Source organism: Setaria italica, chromosome I (genome assembly GCF_000263155.2).
Source record: "Setaria italica strain Yugu1 chromosome I, Setaria_italica_v2.0, whole genome shotgun sequence".
Classification (NCBI taxonomy): Eukaryota; Viridiplantae; Streptophyta; class Magnoliopsida; order Poales; family Poaceae; genus Setaria; species Setaria italica.
Window position 1 is genome coordinate 13,024,221 of NC_028450.1, and position 7,026 is coordinate 13,031,246.

The window sequence follows — 7,026 nt, forward strand, 5'->3', positions numbered from 1 at the left end:
GCGTTGGGCTAGAGCAGATCGCTGATAGCAAATATGAAGACCTAGAGCTCGACATCCCGCTAATCGATGGGATAACAACACTAGGAGAAGCGTTTCACGGTGTCATTCTATGGCGCATATGCTACATCATCATCCCTGACGCAGAGGCATCTCCTCAGAGCTCAAGACCGCTCCTCGCAAATCCCTAGCAGCGACCATCTCCTCAAACATCAAGACCGCCATCTCCACCAGAACTTGCTCCAGGACCATCGCTTCCTGCTCGATCAAGGTCTCCATCTTCACCGGAAAGAAAAAATTAAGAACTTTACATATTTCGAACATGCAAAAATATATTAAATTAGCAAGTATATTTAAAATAAGTTTGAATCTGTCATTAATTCTATACTAGTTCTTTTAGTTTCTAAAATAATTATTTTAATGCATCACTATCATCAACAAACTATTCAATTAAATAATTTGAAAGCACAAAAAATTCAATTGATGTATGTGGTTAACATTGTTTATATTGTTCGAATAAATCTTCACCTCAACTAATTTATACACACAAATTTATATATGTTCCCCACTGGTTTTGTTAAAAAAAATAAAAACTTTACATATTTCGAACATGAAAAATATATTAAATTAGCAAGTATATTTAAAATAAGTTTGAATCAATCATTAATTCTATACTACTTGTTTAAGTTTCTAAAATAATTATTTTAATGCATCACTATCATCAACAAACTATTCAATTAAATATATGTGGTTAACATTGTTTATATTGATCGAATAAATCTTCACGTCAACTAATTTAAACACACATGAAATCATAGATACGTTAAATTAAAATTTTTATCAAGTAGTACAATTAATGTATAACCATGAAATTATAGAACATTACAATATAATTCACCATAGAGCATTACAATATAATTCAAAGATTCTGATGGCTATAGAGAATTACATAAAGGTGAACCATATTTAGTGCATTACAATGTAACATTAAAAAACTTCTTCTCGATGAAACTTCCTTGGTCATGATCGCGGCATAAGTACGGAGCCTCTTCTTTGACTAGTATGATGCTTGGGTCAACTTCGATAGTGAATGGAGGCATGCCATCGAACTGATCATAATCATCTAACTGGTCTATTTTATCCTCGACTCCCACAATTTTTCTTTTCCCTGGAAAAACTATATGGCGCTTTGGCTCCCATGGCTCTTCTGAATTTTTTCTTAGGCTTGCTAGACATGTCATTCACATAGAAAACCTGATGCACATCATTGGCAAGGACGAATGATTCATCATTGTATCTAGTCTTAGTCTGGCCCACTATTGTCATTCCGTACTGATCTTTCATTATGCCATCTCCAGGTAGCTTCACCCATTGGCAATAAAACAGATGGATGTTCAGCGGTCCGTATTCGAGTTCCCAGATCTCCTCTATGAAACCATAATACGAGTCCTTGCTCCTGTTGATGTCTATGACATCTATGTGGACACCACTATTGTGGTTCGTGCTTTTCTAGTCTTGGGCTCTTATGTAAAATGTATAACCATTTATCTCGTAACCTTGGAGTTTCACGATTGTGCTAGAAGGTCCCCTAGCTAACCAAGCGAGTTGTTTGTGAATCATGGAGTTACCCATAAGGTGTTGACGCAACCAAGAGGGAAAAGTATCCATATGATGACGTATAATCCAGGCATCGGATTTCATCGGGTATTGGGACAATAGAATCTGCTTGTGTTCCTCGATATACGGAGCCACAAAGGATGATTGTTGCAGAATAGTGAAGTGTGATTTGTGGAACAAATCAGTATTATTGCTCAATCTTGATTTCCTTCCAAGGGTACTCGTTCCCTGCAACCTCCCCTCGTGGCGTGAAGTTAGAACCCCAATCGAATTAATTGAGTTAATAAAATCAACACAAAACTCAAAGACCTCCTCTGTTCCATATCCCTTGGTGATGCTTCATTCTGGACGGGCACGATTAAAAACATAGTTTTTTAAGACTAACATGAACCTCTCGAAAGGCCACATATTGTGCAGGAATATTGGACCGAGATTAGTAATCTTTTTGACTAGATGAACTAGGAGGTACGTCATAATATTAAAGAAGGATGGTGGAAATACCAACTCAAACCTGACAAGACATTGTACCACATCGTTCTGTAGCTTTACTAGCTTGGTTGGATCGATTGCCTTCTGCGAAATCGCATTGACAAGCGCGCATAGCTTTACGAGCGCCAATCGGACATTCTATGGTAGAATACCCCTCAGTGCAACCGGAAGCAACTAGATCATCAACATGTGGCAGTCATGGGCCTTGAGATTTGTGAACTTCTTTTCTTTCATATTTATTAATCCCTTTATATTCGAGTACCCGGATAGAACTTTGATACTATTCATGCATTCAAACATGCTATCCTTCTCTTCCTTGCTGAAAGTGTAACTAGCAGGATGTAAGTAGTGTTGTCCGTTATCTCTCTTTTCTGGATGTAGGTCATCTTGTTGCTTCATACGTTTTAGGTCCTGTCGTGCTTCCAATGTATCTTTTGAGTTCCCATAAACACCCATGAAGCCTAGCATGTTCACGCAAAGATTCTTCATAAGATGCATCACATCTATTGCGTTGCGGACCTCTAGGATTTCCTAATAAGGTAGCTCCCAAAATATTGACTTTAAATGCTTCAAACGTGGTATTAACTTAGCATTCGCCTTGTTTCTGAACAAAATATTAACTTAGCATTCGCTTTGTTTCTGAACAAATGCTTCAAACGTGGTATTATAGGGAAATACCACATCACCTTCACGGGAACTCTCTTCTTGGGAGGCTAGCCCTCGATATCACCAAGATCATCTCACCTGATCTTATACCGCAGTGCTCCGCACATAGGACAAGCATCCAATTTCTCGTATTCATCACCACGATAAAGGATACAATCATTAGGGCATGCGTGTATCTTCTGAACCTCCAATCCCAGAGGGCAAACAACCTGTTTAGGTTCATATGTTGTTGATGGCAATTCATTATTCTCGGGAAAAATGTTCTTGACAATTTTCAATATCCCCTGAAATGGTTTATCGGACATACATTTTTTACCTTCCATTGCAGAAATTCTAGTGTGGTACTCAGTTTTTTATGCCCTGCTTGCAATGTGGGTACAACAAATTTTTGAGATTATCTATCATGCGGTGCAACTTTTATGATTCCTTCTCAGTTTCGCAATCTCTGTGTGCATCCTATAGCACCTGAACAAGACCATCAGCAGGACCATCTTCTGCAAACTTGTAACACCTGGTGTTCAATAATCAAAGATAACCAAAAAAGGTTAAAGATGCATTGTGGAGAAAAAGAGAAAAAAATTGACTAAAAGTCAAATTCAAGTCAAATTTGACCAAAATTTGAATTTTTGAATCTAAATTCTGAAAAAGTTGGCAAAAATATGAAATGAAGGCTTGAGAGTGTTTAAAACTTCAGGGATTAAGATTGGAGACTAACCCTAGTCCTAAACCTCTCAAGAAATGCAATTGAAAAATGAAATCAGGGAAGTACTATTCACTGTCCGAAAATAGCAACTTCAGAAAAACAGCACAAGTATCCAACTTGGAAATAAATTTTTGCCAAATTTTCCAAATAAGTGGACAAAAACAACTACACAGCAATGCAGTATAATCTTTGGACAAGTATAATAGGGTGTTGTTGGTCAAGAATAGTAAAGGGATCAAATTCAAATTGAGGCTCAAAGTCAGCACCTTACCAATTTTGGCCTAAGTACTGAAACTGCCTTTCTCTCTAAGTCTGAAACAGCAGCAAGTGCCTATGTTTGGAGCGAGAATTAGAGAGATGTAGTGCAAGAGGTATAGGTATTTATGAGCAAAATGGGATCTCTGTTAGTTGTAGAGCATGAATGGTTAGTAGTTGGACTAAGAGGAATGAGTTTGGGCCACTGAAAATGAATCAAAAGAAGGGTAAATGGCCATGCACAATGACTGTCGAACTGAATCAAAAATTCAGGGCATTTCAGTTTGCCCGAGAAAGGAATTAAAAATTGGCAACCTTAGGATGTTTATCTCGAGAGGAAGTTTAAATATAAATCAAAGAGCTCAAGTTTATCTTCAACTTTGCTTAAGCAACTTGTGGACCGTCGGAATTAAAATCGACCGTGGGAGAAGTCTGAAGTTTCAGGTGACAGAAAAGAAAAAGGGAACGACAGTCAGCAGAACAGGGATGTGTCACCGCCGGCGCCTTCACCCGTCGTCCAGCTCAACATCTAGGTACACCTCTTCACCACGCAAGCCTACGACTAGGCCACGGTGTCGTCCATGCGTGCGGTGAATCTTTCGTATAACTACCGCTCCCGCCGCCGCTTCTTACCGTGCCGCCTTTTTACCGCCACCCGTGACTCTCTATCAAGCTGCCGCCACCGATCAATTTCCCCGCCACGACGCCTTCCCCGTCGATTCCTTTCGTCCACACCTTCGTTCACACCTTACCAACAGCCGTGCCTACTTGTTGTCCCGCTTTTTCCGCTGGCGAGCTCCTAGCTGTCGTCGTTTCCACCCGCCACCGCCAGACCTCCTGCTCACGGTGAGCTTCACCTTGCCGCCACTCTCCTTCCTTGTGGTAAGCCGTAGGTAAGCTTTTGGGGTACTAGGAAGCTATAGGAGTAGTTGGGGGACCGAGTTGAGCCGTTGCCATGCTTGGCCACGGCCGGCCGTCGGTCAGGCCGCCCGCTGCCGTGGAGAGGGTAGCTCCGGCCATCTCCCGGGGAGCCGCCGCCGCCCACGGGTGCGTTGTGGCTTGGGGATGCCTCCCCAACCCAGCCCCATCGCCAGTGGGGCGCCGGCCGGCTAGCCGTGCCGTCCCCTGCCGCGCTCTATTTTGGCGCGAGGGAGAAGAAGGTGCTGGCGTCGGGGGGGCCGCGTGTCAGAAGAAGAAGGGCCGGCCAGCGCAGCGGAAGTGAGGTGGGTTGGGGTCCAGCAGGCCCAGGTGCCGATGCGGAGTCCGGTAAAGAAAGAGGCCGATGGGCTGGTGTGGCAGGCTGGGTGCCGCGAAAAAGAAAGAAAAAGGAAGCTGGGCCGTTGGATCGGCAGGGAAGTAAAGAAAGGAGGAGAGAAGAGGAATCGGCCCAGTGGGCCCAGTGGCCGGCGGGTAAAAGGAATAGGAGGCGGAGGTGGACCCGAGCCGCGGGCCCAGCGCGAGTGAGAGAGGGTAGAGAGGAGGCGTGTGAGAAAAGTTGGGCCGGGGGTTTTGGGATAAAATTTAGATTTTCTTTTGTTAGAATAATAGATTAAATTCGTGTATCACCTTTTAAATCACAGAAATTTCTAAGAGTGTCCAAAATTAGTGAAACCAATTTTGTTAGGATTATTTTATTTTCCTTTATGCATTAAAATTCTTATACCTTAGGAAAAATAATAAAATTTAGGTATTTGTTTAATGCCTTTTCATTAAGGCATTTCAATAAATACTTAACCTTTATTAAATGCATAAAATATGGGATAATATTTTCATATTCACAAATTATCATTAACCCATAGGAGTTAGGTTTTGAGACTAGAAAATATTTATAATATTTTCTAAAAATAAAAGAAAAAGCCTAAAGTAGGATTAGTAAAGAAAATAAAAGTGATGGGTTAATCTTTTCGGGTTTTTGTGTGTTGGCTTGCAACTTTATCATGATAAATTGTGTACTCACTTGTTGGCTTGCAACTTTATTATTGAGGCAAGTTGTATAGTCTTGTATTCAAAAAGTTGCATCACTAACCCATGCATATGCTACCGTAGACACCGAAGCACCTGAAGAGGAATTCTTGGAATTATCAGAAGGATCTTCGGAGTTTGAGGAGATCGTTGAATTGATCCCCTGCGAAACCAATCCATCGGACAGTGCTAACAATTTTATAGATCAAGGCAAGCCCCGGTGCATTTATACCTATCTACTTTGGAGTTATTATTTCATGTGTCCAATTATTGATTAATTTCTACGTGAATGCATTAAGTCTAGGAGTTGATTGAAACCCATTCTTGTGCATGATCTTACCTTGTTTTAAGGACATCTTTGCCACTTGTTCAAACAATTAGTAAGTAACCCAAGTTTAGAAATGCTTAGATTCTTAAAGTAGCTTAGTTACCGAACCTTAAGGTGAAATGTTGGGTCATACATGCTAATTATGGAAAGGTAGCTTGGAAGTTTGAAAGGCAGACAGAAGTTAGAGATGTTAGTTCTGTCTGCTAGATTAATTCAGTTAAGGCCCGATCGTTGTCTTAACCTTTGATCAAGTGATTGTCACCTGGTTGCTTACTGGGTATGAGACCAGTAAAGCCCGGTAGGTTAGTAGACTCTCTGATCGGGAATATTTCGTACCCGTGCTTGACGTGCTGGAGATTGGTAGGGGCGTAGCCTGAAACTCACATGGAGATCAGGCCAGACATGGGGTCCCATGTGGGGGTGCGTCCCTGGGTTCGGGTAGTCTTATTCCCAATCCTTGGGTTTACTAATCGAAAGGTCGTTACGTACGACCCGGACAGTCGTACATAGCTGGTGATCAAGGTGCTCTCTTGCAGGATGTTAATTGATCCGGATCGCCGCAATTCTCGGTTATGAATGCACTTGATCACTGTTGAGCATCCTAGTATGATCGTAGTACAATCTCATGAATACAATGTCTCATTGAAATTAATTTGTTGTATGACTTAATTTCCTATTGCCTGCAAAAAGTATCTCTTTGTCATCATCTAGATTGGTTAGGTAATGACTTAATTAAGTTAAAAGATAAAGTTAAGGCCTCACTTTTTAGTAAGCTCTTTTGGCAAAAGGTGAGTTAGCCAGTACACTAAATAGCTATCATGTAGTTCCAGAAAAACTATTATATTGGTTAGTCGGGTAAGCTTTGCTGAGTACCCCGTACTCAGGGTTATCCCTTGTGGCTGTTTCAGAAGCACAGCAGGAATCCACAGAGGAGGAAGCCCCAAAAACTAGGGTATTGTCACGAGTCTCGCAATACCCTAAGAAGAAAAACTTAAATGTTCATCTCTCA